Source organism: Urocitellus parryii, chromosome 4 (genome assembly GCF_045843805.1).
Source record: "Urocitellus parryii isolate mUroPar1 chromosome 4, mUroPar1.hap1, whole genome shotgun sequence".
NCBI classification, from domain to species: Eukaryota; Metazoa; Chordata; class Mammalia; order Rodentia; family Sciuridae; genus Urocitellus; species Urocitellus parryii.
Window position 1 is genome coordinate 108,636,009 of NC_135534.1, and position 18,128 is coordinate 108,654,136.

Below are 18,128 nucleotides of genomic sequence, written 5' to 3' on the forward strand. Positions count from 1 at the left end.
ATAGATGAATGGATAAAGAAATGTGGTAAGTATATTTAATGGAATATTACTCAGATTTAAAAAGAATGAAATTATGGCATTTTCCAGTAAATGGATGGAGTTGGAGAATATCATGCTAAGTGAAATAAGCCAATCCCCCCAAACCAAAGGCCAAATGTTTTCTCTAATATGTGGATGCTAATTCACAATAAAGGGGTTGGGGCACTAGAGAAGAATAGAGTTACCTTAGATTAGGTAAAGTGAAGAGAGGGGATATAAAGGATAGGAGAATGAAACAGACTTTTATTACTTTATCTGTATATGTGACTGCATGACCGATGTGATTCTCCAACATGTACACTCAAAAAAAATGAGAAATTATATCCCATCTATGTATATCAAAGTGCATAAATGCATTCTACTATCATGTATAACTAATTAAAACAAATAAAAAAATTTTAAAAATGAGAGAAGACTACTATGGCCAGAATATGAAATTTGATACATCTGGGATGAACCTCAAGCATTTGATAGTGCCTAACTGTAGAAACTTAGTGCCTTATGTGTGTATAAATGCACTGCATACATGCGCACACACATAAACACACCCATACACAGATTTAAATATAGTTTTAAATTTACATTGAGATCTAACTATAGATAGTACAAGCCACTCAATCCTTGCAATGGTCCTATGGGGTAGTACTATTACAATCCTCTTCTAAGATGAGGACTACTTCTAAGGCTGGCTTGTTGCTTTCTTTCTACTCCTCTCAGTGTTTCCATGCATCCATTCTGGTAGTGATTCCATTGTCCTTGAGAACTGGATCTTGTCCCCAAAGTCAAGGTGGTAATGGCTCTGCTGCTTGTCTCATCAGAGTGTTTCTTTGTGTGTGTGTGTGTGTGTATGTGTGTGTGTGTGTGTGTGTTGTGTGTTAAACCATGTGGATTGAGCTTTTGTGTTGAAGTGGACTGATCTCATGACCCCATCCTTTGGTCTGTCGATTGTCCACTGACCTGTCTTTGGGTGCTAAAAATTCCTTCAACTATGCCTTTGGACCATGGTGCCTGGCTATACTGTGTAAAGTCTGCTTCTTCTTCCAGATTTGTCCCCCCTCCTTTTTTTTTCCCACCCCAAAGAACCTGCTGTGTCCCAAAGAATGGTCCCTCCGACCTTTGAGGCTGGTTGCTTGCTGAGTTCTCAGCATGATGGAGACCCTGTGGGTTGTTTGACTAAGTGTGCCTCATTTCTCCCAGGTGTTAAGGTTTAATTTTATGCATCGAAAGTGACCAAAACCATACAAAAGTCCTTAGTTCCATGGATAAAAATATATTCAGAAAGAGATTATGACGTAAAAGAGAGGTGCGTTATGTTTGGGGAACCATTGTGCGTGGAAATGGTGAGTGCAGGAAATTCTTGAGCTTTGTGTCTGGGTCTTTTGGTAGGGATTGCCCTGCAGATTGGAAATGTAGGAGTGACATGCTGTGACGCCACCTCTTGGCTAATGAATGGATTGTCAGGGGACAGAGGAAACTCAATCAATAGACACTGACTGTTGGTTGGTACCCACTCACTGTGGAAATCACCTAGAAAGGAAGCAAAGGGCTAGTGTGTTATGCAGGGAGGCGTGTTTTGTATTTAGTGACCAGAATCTCCCTGCCTTTGGGAGAATGAAATCCACACCTCTTGTTTAGAGTGGTTGATTTGAACAAAAATCAACATAGGGGAGAGATGGTGTTACTTTATAAATGGAGTAAAAAAGATAAGCAAGGATAAGCAATTTTGACAAAATGGCAGCAGGTACGAAGTGACAAGTGGCACATGCTCCAGCATCCAACAAAACAGTCTCTTTCCCAGAACCTCCCCTTTGGCCTGTAGAGAGGCCCTGTCACTGAATCAGAGCAGAGGTCAGCACCCTGACCCAATCACTCCATGGCCTTCTGGCTGACTAGGGGGTGCCAATTAGGTCCAATTGTGATGGAGGTGAGAGGGAAGTTCCCCCCCAGTTCACTGACCCTTGAGGGGACTTCAGTGTTTTTAGAGGGGGTAGGGTGGACAAAACTCCGCTGTCTCTGTCCATAAGCAGCCCTATGCAGTGGTCTGTTGGACCTGTTCTTAGCCTCACCTCCTCCTGTTTTCCAGTTCTAAGGGAATTGACAAGGCCCTCCTATCTCCCTCAAATTTTGAAAATTTCCCAATTTGTAATTTCACTAAGTTGGTAGATGTTGGATTTAGGAAAAAGAACATTAAATTATAAATACTAGCTATTGACACAATGCCTATTTTGTTTGGGGAATCACATTTTTATATTGGTAGCGTGGCAAATGTCAGCCCCACTGCCCACCACCCACTTTCCAATCCCTGCCTTCTCACTGTGGAATACAATGATTTAATTCATAAGAAGCATTTCAGATAAATACTGAAGTCTAATTTATCAGGGCTCACCCAGGACCCCCAGCTAGCTTTAGATCCAACAAGTTTCCCACACGATAGTGCTCTTCAAAGCATCCTAAAACATTCTCATCAATTTCCAGAGATTAAAATCAATGTGCTTGAATAAATAAATAAATAAAACCGATTATGCCCGCTGCCTTGTGCAAGCAAGGGTATATAGAGAAACAAATATAATTGTGTCCTTTCCTTCCACGTCCAGGAACTTCGACTGCTACTGTGCTACATCAGGTATGTAATGAAAGACAAATGACAAGGAATCTAAATAGAAAAGGGGCGCTTGAGTAACTGTAGTTTTTATGTTCCGGAGAGCCTGAGAAAGAAAAGAAGCATTGTATCTGGGATTAACAGAACTGCAGGATTTCGTTAATGACAGCCCAGCTTTTAACCAAAAGGAAGATAGTTAGGGCAGTAAAAGAGAACATGGCTAGAATGTGCTCTGCTAATTGGAAATGTATATTATCTTCAGGCGATGTGTGCGCCGAGGGGAGGGGGCTGGGGAAGATGAGAGGAGACGCATTGGGAGGCTGGCAGGAGAGTCTGGACCCAGGACGCCCCAGATTGGGCCCTACCAGCAGGGCAGTTAAAGGGTCCTTTTTTGCTGATACGAACGGCCAGTGCCCAGACCCCACCCTCCCCCCACTCCCTTTTAATTCAATGGCTACGTAGGGGCTTCTTTGATGGAGGCTTTGAAGTCGGTGGCTTTGAGATTACTCTTCCTCTGTGACCTTGACCACCAGCCATGAGGTTAGGGGGGAAGGGGAGGGGAGGAGGAAGGCGCAGGAGCTGGAAAAAGGAAAGGAAGGAGAGGGGAGGGGAAGAGAAGGCCGCCCTAAGACATCTCTGCAGCATTCCACGACTTTTCTGATCACTCTGCAAAGTTGAAATATGATTGCAGCCTTTGCACCGGGAAGGAAAGAAACCATTTAAATGAAAAATTAGCTGCCTTAGCAGGTCAAGCACATAGTTACATTAATGTCGTGTAGAACAATAAATCAACTTCGATCTCCAATTGAAAAAATGCTAATTTAGCTCAGCGATTCACTGATTGTACTTTCCTCTGATAGAAATCTTTTCTTTTATTTAATGCGAAGCCGTGATTTGACAGCCTCCTCTAATGGTGCTTGCAGACTCTCAGCGTTTCAGCGGAATTCTGATCATGGTTTTAATATTCCGTGCAGCTCTGCCCCCTCTGATTTCACGCTCACACATTAACGAGAGCTGACACTGGAGATTAGACGCAGACAGCTGGAATGCCAGGTCTTTGTTGCAGCATGGACAGGAGCCAACGTCGTTCAACCACAGCCAAGAGGGACCTGGGAAAGTCTTAAGAAGGAGGGGAAGGCGGGGTGGGGGGGCTGGAGGGAGGGTGGGAGCGGGGGATGGGAGCAGAAAGAAAGGCAAGGTAGTTCTGAAGGGCATATGAAAATGGATATTTTCAGAAAGCCCTTTCAGTCTCTGAAATTCACATTTGAATCAATTCTGGCTTGTTTAGAGGAAGTGGATCATTACAGGGAAATCCCAAATTGGTTGCAGTGTTTTTCTGTAAACTCTGAAAACACAAGTGGAATGCAGGAGAAATGAGATGGCTCCCTGCTTCAGCTGCTCCCTGGTTTGCCGGAGAAACAATGGTGATTAGGAGCTGGAGGGAGAGTGCTTACATAAGGAAATGCGTTTTCCCCTTTGCCTTTGGAAAAAAAAAAAATCACTTAGTTCCAGGTGAATAGATGGGGAAATAAAACTAGATTTATGAGCCAGGGCTGCCCGTGCGACTGGTGACTACCTTGGCAAGAAAGGAAGTCGAGTAGCCTAACTGCCTGGATCCTAATAAATTGTTTCCTGATACCAGAAATCAAATAAAGATCCATAGTTTTATCTACACCGTGAAGCAACCAGAGCTCAGCTAGGGCCCATATTGCAGAGGAGAAGGAAGGGTGCTACCCGAATTGTGGCCCAACTTTCCCCAAAAGAAAATGACAGATGATCAAAGTTGCAACGATGGCACATTAATACTATGTCAAAAAAAAATTGTTTCTGCTCCCGGGGGAAACCAATTGAGTAGAAATAACAAATGTCCTTCTTGCTAACTGTATCATTAATAATCATTGTACTTTGCATTTTTATGGGGTACTAAGATTCTAGAGGCCTTTCATAAATATTCATAGGGGAAGGCTGAAGAAGGGAGATGGATGTACCCATTCCTGATGCCAAGATGGAGCGACTGAGGCTCAGGATCCTGCTGCGGTTCACCTGGAATGAAGTAGCAAGCAAGTCTTAATGAACCATTCTGTCGCTGGCAGGAAGCCACCTAGGGACTTTCTCTCTGTCTCTGCTGCTGGGTCCAATGAGCATGGGTTTTGTTGGGGGAGTATGTGAGCTGAACCATCTCTTGTCACTTTGGCCTGTTGTTCTTATTTGTCCTCCTTCCTTGTCTTGATGGGACCACTGCCACTGATAGTGCTATTGAGCACTGAATTAGACAATGTTTTAATTGAAAAGAAGCATAAATTAGAATCCATGTGTACCTATAATATTTTAGGAAAAATCTAGAAGCTGTATTGCAGTGGTTAAGAGCGAAGCTCATGAGGTAGCATATAAATCATAGTAATTACAAATAAGCCAGTTAATTTTCCCGTGAATCTTGATTCTTGTGGATTTGTAACCTTAGCAAAATATGTAGTTTTTTTTTCATCCTCAGTTTTCTTTTTTTTCTCAGTTTTATTGTCTGTAAAAAAATGGAGAATAAAATAAAATAACTCTTAGCACCATAGCTGACAGATAGTGAGCACTGGATAAATACTAACTCTTGTGGGTGTGGTTATTTTCAGGTACCTGTGGCTAACAGAATGTTTGGTTCATAGTAAGCAGTTCATAGTAAGTTGGTTATTTTTCTGTAGCCCATCAGAATGTGTAATTCTAAAGCTTCACCACTGTCCTCAAAGCCGTCTTCTTAATAGATATATGCTTATTTCCAAGACACTGAAAAGTTGCCCCAAAGCATTGGGAATGGTTTGGGGAACAATTCTTTATAATTATGTATGGACATTGTTCTTTAAATATCTTCAAACATGGGCACATCTTCATCCTTGGAGGGTGAATTTGTTTGGGGGAGATATTAAAAGTTGCCCTGAAGCCATGTCTGATAAATGTGGCGGGCATTCAAGTTGGAGGAACATTATTTTAGAAACAAGTGCACCTGTAAAGAAATTGTATCTGTTTTCTTTTATGGCACATAAATGGAATTTAACTACTATTCTAAGTGAGAGTTTAGACGGGATCACAGATCTTGATGTATCTGTAGGAGAAAACTGAAGCTCGATGTTTTGTGTTCACAGTTTATAACAGCCTTCCCTGATGTACTTACACTCCTTCTAGAAGAAAAGGATATGCCCACGAATTCTTCCGATTATGCACAATCTGAGGTTCTCTGCTCAAATTTGCCCTGATGTCTTATATGCAGCTTTCCTGCAGTGACTTTGCTCATTTTTCAGAATTGATGATACACCCTCTGGGCTTCTGATGGTCACTAAGGATTACAGTTTGCTAAGTCATGATGTCTGCCCTTGAGGCCCTCATAACCTAAAGGGAAATGCATTTGAATCATTGCAATGCACAAAGGTAAGTGCCATCCTGGAAGGACACATTCCTTTAGGGCAGGACAGATTCTGCGGACACTATACATCACACTTGGGTGTGTGAACTTGATCTTAGAGAGGGAGCCATTGACATCTACAGTTTTGCCTCATCCTTCTATTCTATCTATCTCTATTTCTTGCCTCCATAATATAAGAACAGACCAAATCTAATACTCCCTGCATTAGCCAGAGGCACAGCTAAAGTTCAAATTGTCCTTCTTGATCTGGCTCCCTTATTAGGAAGCTCTTTGGCAGTTAGACCAAGAGGAGACCTTTCTTGAGTCTGCTCCAGGAAGATTTAGGAGGTGTGATTTATTGTAATTTCAATTATAAAAGGTTAGGGTTTGGCTTAAAGAGGTTTAACTTACAATTCCTGAGTCTGTTCCAAGGCTGTAAACCATGGCAGGTTTCCAGTGGCCCCAGGTAGCATCCCCCATAGTCACATTACTTACGACTGATAATAAATGGCTTTGACCAGAGGGGAGAGTCCATCTGTTGAATAGAATGCTTAAGTGCATAAAGATGTGGGAGGAAGCTTCTGGTGGTTAGAGAGAATTGACCATATCGATGGCAAGACTGTATAGATAGGATATGTTGGAAGACGGGAAGCCTGGAGTGGTTTTGTTCATATGTCAGTGCTTTGCCTCAGTGACACTGAGGCCAGATAACCATTAGTGCCAACACAGTGATGTGAACATAGACTTTTTTGTTCAGTGTAAGTAGGCAGAGAAAATGCACCCTGACTTTGTGCCTCCACTCTGGGTCAGAGCACCTAGAAGCATCTAGCTCAGATGTTGGAGACTGCGAAAGTCTACTTGGATCTCCAGGTCTGGTGGACTCAGAGTGTTGTAACCATTCTGAATTGTCATGACCACAGCATCCCCTGGGAGAGCAACTTTTAAACTGAGTATTTTACCACACAAGTTTCAGATACGTTAGGAGCAGAACATTGGTGGATGATTTGCTAAAATTTGTAGATAATTTATTTGGAAAAGAATTAGAGAAGTTATCTGTATAATGTCACTTTCACCATCTCCTTTCCAGTAGGATTTCTAGAGTGGGAGAGAAAGAAGTGCCTATCAGGAATTAGGGAAGTCGCTGAATAGCCCCCCAGAGAGAATGTCAGATATGCTAATTTATGTTAATGTCACGTGTATTCCCATTGGAAAAAAGGTTGAGAACTACTATGCTGGAAAATGACATTTGATGTAAACACAGGCATATCATTTATGCAATGCAAATTCAGCTTAGTTATTGTGAGATGAGAAAAGACTACATAAGGATGTAGTCTCCTGGCATCTGAGTTCCAGGGTATGTTTTTTGAGATGGTGTCTTTCTCTCAGACCCAAAAGAATAGGTTGCATGCAACCTATTTATTTGTGCCATTATTGTTTAATTCTAGTTACCTTCATTAAGCTCATAGATTTTTTTCATCACCTCAGTTAATCTCTGAGCAGTTACTGAAACTATTAGGAAAAAATAGAGGTCATGGAGTCAAGAATGTAGGAAAACATCCTTCTTTCAACATCTACTATATGCCAGAAGCATACCATATATGGTATACTGTTAAAAAAAATATATATATATATTATGGTAAAATATATATATATATATATATATATATATATACACCAGCATATTTGCCTTGTCCTTCTATTCTATCTATCTCTATTCCTTCTAGGTGCTCTGACCCAGAGATATATACACACACACACATGTTTGGTGTGTGTGTGTATATGTGTGTGTGTGTGTGTGTGTGTATGTATATATATATATATATATATATATATATATATATAATGTATATGGTAAAATATATGAATGTATATATGTAAAGTATGTAATATATGTTAAATCATATATAGTATATAATTTAATCTTTACAATAATTCTATGGGGTTTATAAATGAGGACTGTTGTACAACTTAATCCATAACAGTGGATAACTGGCTTTCCCTGGGACTCAGAGGGGTAGAGGATTGAGAGTGAGGATGTAGTTCCCAAAGGTCAAGCACCTAGTAAATAATAGAGGGATAATTTGAACCCAGACCTTTCAGAATCTCCCAACTCTCACTTCTTTCTTGAACGAGTATTCATGTAATGGCAGAGTGCTAAAGTTCTTGGTGGCGCCCCAAGGATATAAGGGGAAGGATTACACCTAGTCTAAAATTTGAAGTCCTAGGTCTAATTTGAAGGATTGAAGCCAAATAGAGATCATCAGGACAGCATCTGATGGAATACAGAGGTCAAACTGTATGAAATTGCCAGTATTTGACCATTTTCTATCTATAAAAATGGAAATTTTATGTTTCCACTTGATGAAAGCAGGATAATCAGCGGTAAGAAATAAATGTTTTTCTCACACATGGGATGAAGATAGAAATTTAAAGCTGAGCTTAGTGGCTCATGCCTGCTATTCCAACAACTCAGAAGACTGAGGCAAGAGGATAGTAAGTTTGAAACCAACCAGGGCAACTTAGTGAGATCCTGTTTGAAAATAAAAAATAAATAAATAAAATAAAAAGGGATGGGGATGAGGCTGATGATGGAGTGCCCCTGGATTCAGTCCTCAGAACCACAAGAAATAGACTCTTGCTATTAAAATGGAAACATAGTAGGGTGAAACTCTTTGGCTCCAGAATTTACACATTCCATAACTCTAAGTCACCTGAATGGGGCTGCCCCCTTGGACACTTTTGGTATTTGTAAAAACATACCATCCATGGTGAAGAAGGGAAAGGTGACCTCTAGGCCTCTGATGTCCCCACAGGCTCTGGGACATGAGGCACAGGCCCTCTACAACTGAAACCATGCCCTGACTCTCAAACCTCTCTTCCTGAGTCCCAGGGAAGGCTCGTTGCCCACTGCAGGGGCTGAAGCAAAGATTCATGGACTGCCTCAATCCCCAATATCTCAGAATGTGAGTTTAATTAGAAATAGGACGATTGCAGATGTCATTAGGGGAGACAATGTTGTACTGGAGTAGGCTGAACTAGGGCCTTAAAAAGGACAGCGGGGAGGAGAGAGCCACGGGAGGACACAGACGGAGATGAGAGTGAGGCCTCTGCTTGTAAGGAATGCCAAAGATCGTCCCTCCCACTGAAGCCAGGGAGATGCAGGGCGGGGTCGTCCCCACAGGTGTCAGATGGAGCATGGTCCTGTTGATGCCTCCTCCACCTTAGGACTTCTTGCTCCCAGAACTGGCTGATGAGAAATCTGTTGTTTGAAGCCACTTAGTTTGTGGCACTTGGTCCTGGCAGCCCCCAGGGACGGCCTACCTTTCCCATTCTCTTGCCCTCAGTCAAGATGATCCAGAAAACAAAACAGTCACATAAAAAGATACATTCTATATTTCAGGAAGCAGGGCTCACTAGACTGACTCATTTCCAGAGTGTTCTGAAGAACTTCGTTTCTTTCCCCTGCACTTTAACTTTGGGGCTCTATATGTTGATGGCTGCCTTTGAGTAGCAGTTTCTATTCAATTGATGAGAGTCAGCCCCCATGTTAGATGTACTCAGAGCCTGTGTCATGGCCAAATGGAATTTGAATGAATGGACTGCCTTCCCAGCGAACAGCAAGGCAAGGGATGGGGATGGGTGCTCCTGGGAGGCCCTTCCACCACTAGCCATTAACGCCAGTTATGTTGAATTGTAGATGTTATTGGGGAGACACATATTTTATGCTATTATCATCATTGGTAATTAATCCAGGATTCATTTATCAGATTAGCTGATCATCAGTAGGACCCAGATGCAAATTGGCCACATGTAGATTCATCTGTTTGTTGAATACCTGCCACATGTATCAGAGGCTGGTCCGGAGACATTGAGGGTACACCACAGCTCCAACACACAGTTACCTCTGTTTTAAAATATCAAAGGTGAGACACAATAAGACTAAATATCCTGCCAAATCATACCACCAGTAAGGGGTGAATGTGAGCTTTGGATTCAGTATTTTTGACACTAATAGCAGAGAAGAAAAGGCAGAGGGAATAGCTCCCAGTGAGTTGCCACGCTGGGAGGGTCTGGGAAACTCCTTGAGAGTACTGGGCACAGAAAAGTGCTACTCGGAAGCTGTTGGCCACAATGGGAAGAGTCTAAGGATCTTGGAGCTCAACAGAGGGTGAACCTAGAATGTGAAGCTCAGTTGTTCAGCTCTGTTATCTGCTGGCCTTGTGTTGGTGGGACAGACACTGAATTTTCTCTCAGTTTCATTATCCTAAACTAACCTATGGGCACAACATTTTCCTCTTTGAGCAGTTCTGAGGGTTACCCAGGACGATGCAGGCACAAGACCATAGCAGATTTTAGCTAATCAATAAACCCTTGCTTCTGTCTTGCTACTCAATTATGTTTTGGGCAGCCCCTGAGCTAAAGTCAGTTCCCTTCAGAGAAATCCCACTGAGAGTATTCAATGTGCTATTACAAACTTAATTTTTGGAAGTAGCAATTTCATTTTTTAAAATGATGAATAAAACATTTTCAGAAGAATTGCAATGATTCATCCACTTAGTCATCAGATATTAGGTAGATCGTACAGACACTAGGCAGGACTGGATCAGACAAGGAATTAGAAGACACTGTCCATTCTTGAGAATGACCTGTCTTCATTCCAAATTGAAGAACTATAAGGATGGTAATTTTTAAAGGTTTTTTTTTTTCCTCCCTGATATGTATGTAGCCCTATGCATGTACATAGGGAATAGACAGTTTTGTGTTTGAACTATTTTCTGAACACTTTCCCCTAATCTGTTTGTGTGTGGGAAATGCTATTTCAGCCCCAGGGCTTTTGTACAATCACTTCCCTCATATAGCTTCATGGTTTGGTTTTTAACTTCACCTATTAGGTGGTATCTGATAAGTGAAGTTAAAGGATTTTAGAAAGGATTTCCTGACCCTCTAACTGTCTTCACCCGGTTCCTTGTCTTTTTTTTCCCTTACTATCAAAATGGACTCAGATCCATCATTTCCTAGCATTATATCATATTACTTGTCATGAATCATCTATCTCCTTACCATTCCCTCCCTTCCCTGAAGAATGTGGGCAGATGAACATTAAGACTTCATTTTGGGGCTGGAGGAGTGGCTCAGTGGTGGAGCACTTGGCTGGCATGTGTGAGGCTCTGAGTTCATTCCTCAGCACCACATATAAATAAAATAAAAGATCCATTGACAACTAAAAATAATTGAAAAAAAGGACTTCATTTTGTTTTTTGATCCGTCCCCAAGACCCAGAACAATGCCAGGCCCATTGTAGGTACTCAAAAAAAAAAAAAAAAAAAAAAAAAAAAAACACTCAGACTGAATGATTACATGAAGAACATTTCTATTAACTGTATAATAAATCACCTAGTTTTCCTCTATTTCCAGAGCCACGATACACTTGCTAATGAACATCACCCAGTTTTACTGACTTCATATTCCTCTCAATCTTCGGTCAGCATATGGGCAAATTCTTTTTGTGTGTATGTTGGTAAGGATTGCTCTGTTCTCCCCCCACCCAAGCCCGGGAGCATGTCCTCTAGGTTGCTGAGAACAGAGACATTTATCTCATAGGATTTCCTTGTGGATAGACATTATTTCTCTTCAGCTAGACTTCTGCTTCCCAGGTACATCCACAGAGGATCTATAGTCAGTTGTGCCGACTGGCTTGGGTTTGCGTGCTCCTAGATTCCTCACTAATGTGCCAAGGAACGGAAAGTGAAAAGTTCAATGTGCAATGAATCAAAATTGACCTGGCCTACACTGGTACCCTTTCTAGACACACCTGAGACCTCGCCACTTGCTATCATTATCTCTCATTAGAAATGACTCAAAGGCACAAGGTAAGCAATTCGAGGATGCTGATTGGATTTGTGGTTGGGGGAGGGGTGTGTTGATAACAAGCCACATTTCTCTCTCTCTCTAACTAAATGTATAGCAGAACCTTCAATGAGAAATATTTAGAGGCTAGCAAGAAAGTAATTAAAGGCAGAGTTGCACATCAGCAATTCCTCTATTTTCAGATGGCTAATACTGTGGGTTTTAAAATTTGTACCTAGGTGCTGAATTAGGTCAGTTTTCTTAGCTTCTTAGTTTAGAGCTGGTTTTTATTAATTTTTTGTTTGTTTTTCATAATTCATGGCTCTCCCATGCCAACATGATACTCCTGGAGGAAAGCACTCTTACTCATTTTATTTATCTCCTTTCAGGGATTTCTATATATAAACAAGCCCCTGTGTATACTATTCTTTTTTTTTTCTGGCAGGAATGGCAGCATACACACTATTGCTCACATCATTTTTTGTTCTACAATTTATCTTCGAGATCATTCCTCAGTATACACAGAGAGGTGACTTCATTATAAAACTGCTGCCTAGTATTCAATTCAATAGATGTATCATATTTTATTTTACTAAGCCCCTATCAAGGGATATTTAATTTGTTTTGAACTTTTGCAATTATAAACAATGTAATAAATCATTTCACACATGTGCAAGTGTACCACCAGGGAAGACTCCTAGAGAGAGAATTTCTAGGTCAAAGGATATGCACTCTTCACTTTTCCATAGATCATTACGGATTCCCCTGTGGACAATTCAACAACACACACTCCTGGGTGACACTGCCACACAAGAGTGGTTTCTTCCTTGTACCCTCCCCAACCTTCATTTCTTTGAGAATCTAATTGGTAAACATATAATTTCATGGTTTCCCCTTTCATTTCTCTTATATATTAAATAGCATTTTTATTTCTGTGGGCTGTGAGTTCATGATTTGAGTGTGCTATTATTCTGGATTCTTGATCGTATGACTTATAACAAAGAACACTATATGTGTTAAAGACATCAGCCCTTTGGAAAATTAAAATATTTCTCCCAGTTTTCATTAATCTTTAAAGTTTTATTCATATTTAATTTACCATGCCAAAAATGTAGTGAAATTCATCACTTCTCCATTGTGGGATTATTTTAAATTCTTAGGTATCTTTTAGCTTCTTCTTTTGTTGCAATTTTAAATGATATATCTTTTCTCATTATATTCCTTTTAAAAATTGTATTATGAAATACATTATGAAGTGACTTTTAAAAGGCATACCAAATAATAAAACAGACACATATGTGTCCATCATTTACCTTAAATAAAATTTCACTGATAAAGTTGAAACCCCCATCTGTCAACTCATCACATTCTTCTCATTCTCTCCCAGAAATAACCAGCATGGGCACTTGGCGTGCATCATTCCTGAGCATTTCTCAAAGTACTTTTATGACACAGATGTGTGTTCTTAACACGTGGAACTGTTTTGCATGTTTTTAATCTTTACATGAATGTATTCAGTCTTCTGTAGCTTGCTTTTGTGTGTGTGCAAATCCATCCATACCTATACGTTTAGTTCTAGTCTACTCATAATACAGAATGAGTATTTCACAATTAATTTATATATTTTCTGGAAATGGACATTTAGGGTGTCACCTCTTTTCTTTTTTTCTGTTAGAAATGATGGTGCTAGGGAAACTCTTGTTCAGATCTCCTTGAATAGGAGAGTTTCTCTGGGAATTGAATTGCAGGGTTGTGAGGTAACTCACCATGCAATTTAGCAGCTAGAGTCAAATTGTTTTGAAGATGACATGCTCCCATCCACCATGTTTAAGAGTTTCCTAGGCTTCTCATCCTGACTTTCACTTGGTATTGTGAAACTTTAACATTTTGTCAATCTGAGAGGGTGTGAAAGAATATCCCATTTAGTTTGAATTCCCCTGTTTATTAGAGAATTTGAGAATCTGAGTCCCCCATCACTCCCCAGTTCTAGAATTGGAACACAGAGCCAGGCAAAGTGCTCTGCCACTGAGTCATACCCCCAGCCCAAGCATCTTCATGTGCTCATTAAATTAACCTTCTAGGTTTCCTTTTAATTAAAAAAAAGGAATTGTTTGTTTATAATAATTTTTTTAAAAAAATCCCATTATATTTTAAAAGCACCTTGAATGGGTATACTATTGTATTAATTTTTTAAAATATGTGCTTTTAGTTGTCAATGGACCTTTATTTTATTTATTTATATGCGGTGCTGAGAATTGAACCCAGTGCCTCACTGATGCTAGGCAAGCACTCTACCACTGAGCCACAACCCCAGCCCCCTATTGTATTGATTCTGTATATGAATTATGTATCATATACCACGGTGGCACAGGAAGTGGTACTAGGATGGTATTACATTCTTCAGTGTTTTTCCTTTCAAGAGGTGGAGGTGACTTCTCCTTCCCTTTGGTGTAGGACAAACTTTGTGCCTCACTTCTGATGTGAAAGTGATGGTTCACCTCTTCATAATGTAGGTCATAAAAGGCACGTGGCTTCCTGCTTGCTTGTCTTTCATTTTCAGTCACTTGTTCTGGGTAGGCCAGCTGCTATCCTGCAAGGACACTCAGACAACACTGTGGAGAGACCTATGTGTCCAGAAACTGAGGCCCATGGCCTGGGAGAAACCGAGGCTTCCTGCCAACAGCCATGTGAGTGTGCCATCTTAGAAGACAATCTTCGTGCCCCTGTCAACCTTCAGATGGCTGTGGCCCTGGCCAACATCTGGGATGCAAATGCACAAGAGACCCTGAGCCAGAACCACCCAGCCCAGCTGCTCCTGTGTAAGATAATAAATGTTTGTTGTTCTAAGCTACTTGGTTCATTCTGTTTTCTATGACATAATACCACAACTAGTGGTTTATTTCTCACAGACTAGAGGCTGAGAGTTGCAAGATCAAGGCACCAGCAGGTGCAACATCTGGGGAGGGCCTGCTTCCTTGTGCACAGATGGTGCCTTCCCACCATTTCATCATGTGGTAGAAGGTGCAAGGCAGCTCTTGAAGGGCTCTTTGACAAGGGCACGAATCCAATTCACAAAGCCACTGCCATCATGACCTGCTCATCTCCCAAAGGCCTCACTTCCAAACACATTGGGCATTTGGTTTCAACATATGAATTCTGGGTAAACACAAACATTCAATCTATAGCAACTGCTAAATTTGGGGACAGTAGATGCTATTGAGTAAAATCTATAGCAGCTGCTAATATCAAATTTTGGGATATTTTGTTAAGCAGCAATAGATAACTGATACATACCTTAATGAATGATTTTGTTTGTCATATTTTTTTGTAATTGATTTTCTTTTATTTCTTAGGATTGCAATATTATCTACATATAATCATGGATCTGATTTTTACAGAAATAATTTCATTATTTCACTATCAAGCCCAATGCCAGACTTGAGTTAAAATTTTTGATTTTTTTTCTTTTCCTTTTTCCTCTTATTTTGGGAGTGGGGTACCAGGCAATGAACCCAGAAGTTTTCTACCCTTGAACTACATTCCCAGGCCTTTAATTTTTTTTTTAATTTTGAGACAGTCTTGCTAAGTTGTTTAGGGCCTCACTAAGTGTCTGAGACTAGCCTTGCTTGAACATGTGATCCTCCTCAGTCTCTTGAGTCAATGGAATAAACAGGCATATGTCACCATGTCTGGCAAAATTCTTGATTTTTTAAAAATGTTAATGCAATATGTTCATTTATTCCTGCTTTATTAGCAGCCTTTAAACATAATGATGTTGAACTTTATTAAATTCCTTTTCAGTATTTAAGAATATTATCTTGCAAATATTTTGAATTATATTGAGTTTTGTTTCTTCATTGATATTCATAAGTGAGAGTATTTTAATTTGCTATTGCTTGTGAAATCTTTGCTAAGTCTCAAGTTTTTAATGAAGATTTTGGTCATTTTTATAATCAATGTTAAGCATGTGCCATAAAAACAAATGTAAGCTTTTATTACTTTTTCTGTTCCTGGAACAGTATAAATTAAGGTAAGTAAACTTGTTCTTTGACCAGATAGTATATATTTTAGATTATGTGAGCTATTTGGTCACTATCCTAATGACCTAACCCTGCTTGCATAGAGAGAAAGCAGCTATAAATAATATGCAAAGAATATGGCTGTGCTTTAATAAAAATTTATCTATATAATGAGTAGGTGCAACTACACCTCAGATAGAGCTAATCTTCAGGATATATAAAGAACTATAAAAACTCAACATCAAGAAAACAAATAACCCAATCAATAAATGGGCTAAGGAACTGAACAGGCACTTCACAGAAGAAGAAATACAATCGATCAACAAATATATGAAAAAATGTTCAACATCTCTGGCAATTAGAGAAATACAAACCAAAACTAAAAGATTTCATCTCACCCCAGTCAGAATGGCAATTATCAAGAATACAAGCAACAATAAATGTTGGCGAGGATGTGAGGAAAAAAGGAACACTCATACATTGTTGGTGGGACTGCAAATTGGTGCAACCATTCAGGAAAACAGTATGGAGATTGCTTAAAAAAGTTGGAATGGAACAATTATTGGATTCAGTCATGCCACTCCTTGGCATATACCTAAAGGACTTAAAATCAGTATACTATAGTGATATGGCCACATTAATGTTTATAGCAGCTCAATTTACAATAGCTAAGCTAGAGATACAATCTAGGTGCCCTTAAATAGATGAATAGATAAAGAAAATGTGGTACATGTAAGTAATGAAATATTACTCAGCTATGAAGAAGAATGAAATTATGGCATTTGCTGGTAAATGGATGGAACTGGAGACTATCATGTTAAGTGAAATAAGTCAATCCCCAAACACCAAAGGCCAAAAGTCCTCTCTGATATGGGGATGTTGATTCACAATAGGTGGGGGTGAGAAAGGAGTGGAAGTTCACTGGATTGGACAGGGGGCAGGCAGAGGAAAGGCAGGGAAGATGGGAATAGGAAAGACAGTAGAATTAATCAGACATAACTCATAACTTTCCTATGTTTATATATGAGTATATGACCAGTGTAACTCCACATCATGTACAACAACAAAAATGGGAAGTGTAGTCCAAGTATGTATGACATATACATACATTCTACTGTCCTGTATAGCTAAGAAGAATAAATAAGAAAATAACTAAAAGCTACATGTTAAGGAAAAAAAAAACACCACCAACAAAAAAAACAAATAAGTGGGCTGAATTTGGCACACAGATCATAGTTTGCTAAGCCCTGGTGTTAATCAGCTTTCACTTTAATGGGCATACAATCTCCTAGGAATCTTGCTAAAACCAGCTTTCCCTTCAGTAGGTTTGAAGTGAAGCCTTAGACTCTGTATTTCTAACTAGATTTCAGGTGATAACCATTGGCTGGACCTCAATCACTGTGAATTAAAAGGCTTTAATAATATTGAAATTATCTTTAAAGTTTGGTTGAAGTTAATATCTAGGCCAATTTCCTTTAAATTTTTCTGAATTCCTTTACGGATATTGGTTGCTTGAAACTTCTGATCTCTTCTGCGGTTAGTTTTAGTAATTTATATTCCTTAGAAAACCACACATTTCAATTAGGTGCTCATGTTTATGTGCAAAAAGTTGAGCAAAATTGTTATTAAAGATTCTACTCTGTGGTTATTTTATATTATTATTTAGTTTTAAAATGTATTTATGTTATAATTTGCTAATGTATCTCTTGTACCTTTTTTTTAAAACAAAGACTTTTGAGTCTATCCATTTATTTTACTGTTTTGGATTTTCTTTATTTTTAAAAGTTTTTGTTTGTTCTTTTTAGTTATACATAACAGTAGAATCTGTTTTGCTATATTTATGTATCTTATTCTAATTAGGATCTCAGTCTTATGGATATATATAATGTTGAGATTCACTGTGGTGTATTCATATGATTTTCTTCATTTTTTTCTGCTTAATCTTTATTCTTTCAGGTTACTTTTTTTTTGACTCTTGAGCTTTATACTTAACCAATTACTTTTAATCTGTTAATTATCATAAACAGTATTCAAAACCATGGATTTCCCTCTGAGCTTTGCTTTTATTTGTTTATTAGAGACCTAGTAAATTCCTTTCTACAGATGATTTTCTTGTATTTCTGGGGGTTTTGAATTTTGAAGCTATGGTGTCTGGTTCACAGAGAGTCATGAGCATTGTTCATTGTGAAATGCAGGTTTTATCATTTTGACATGCTCACTGGGATGTGTTCAGAGCATT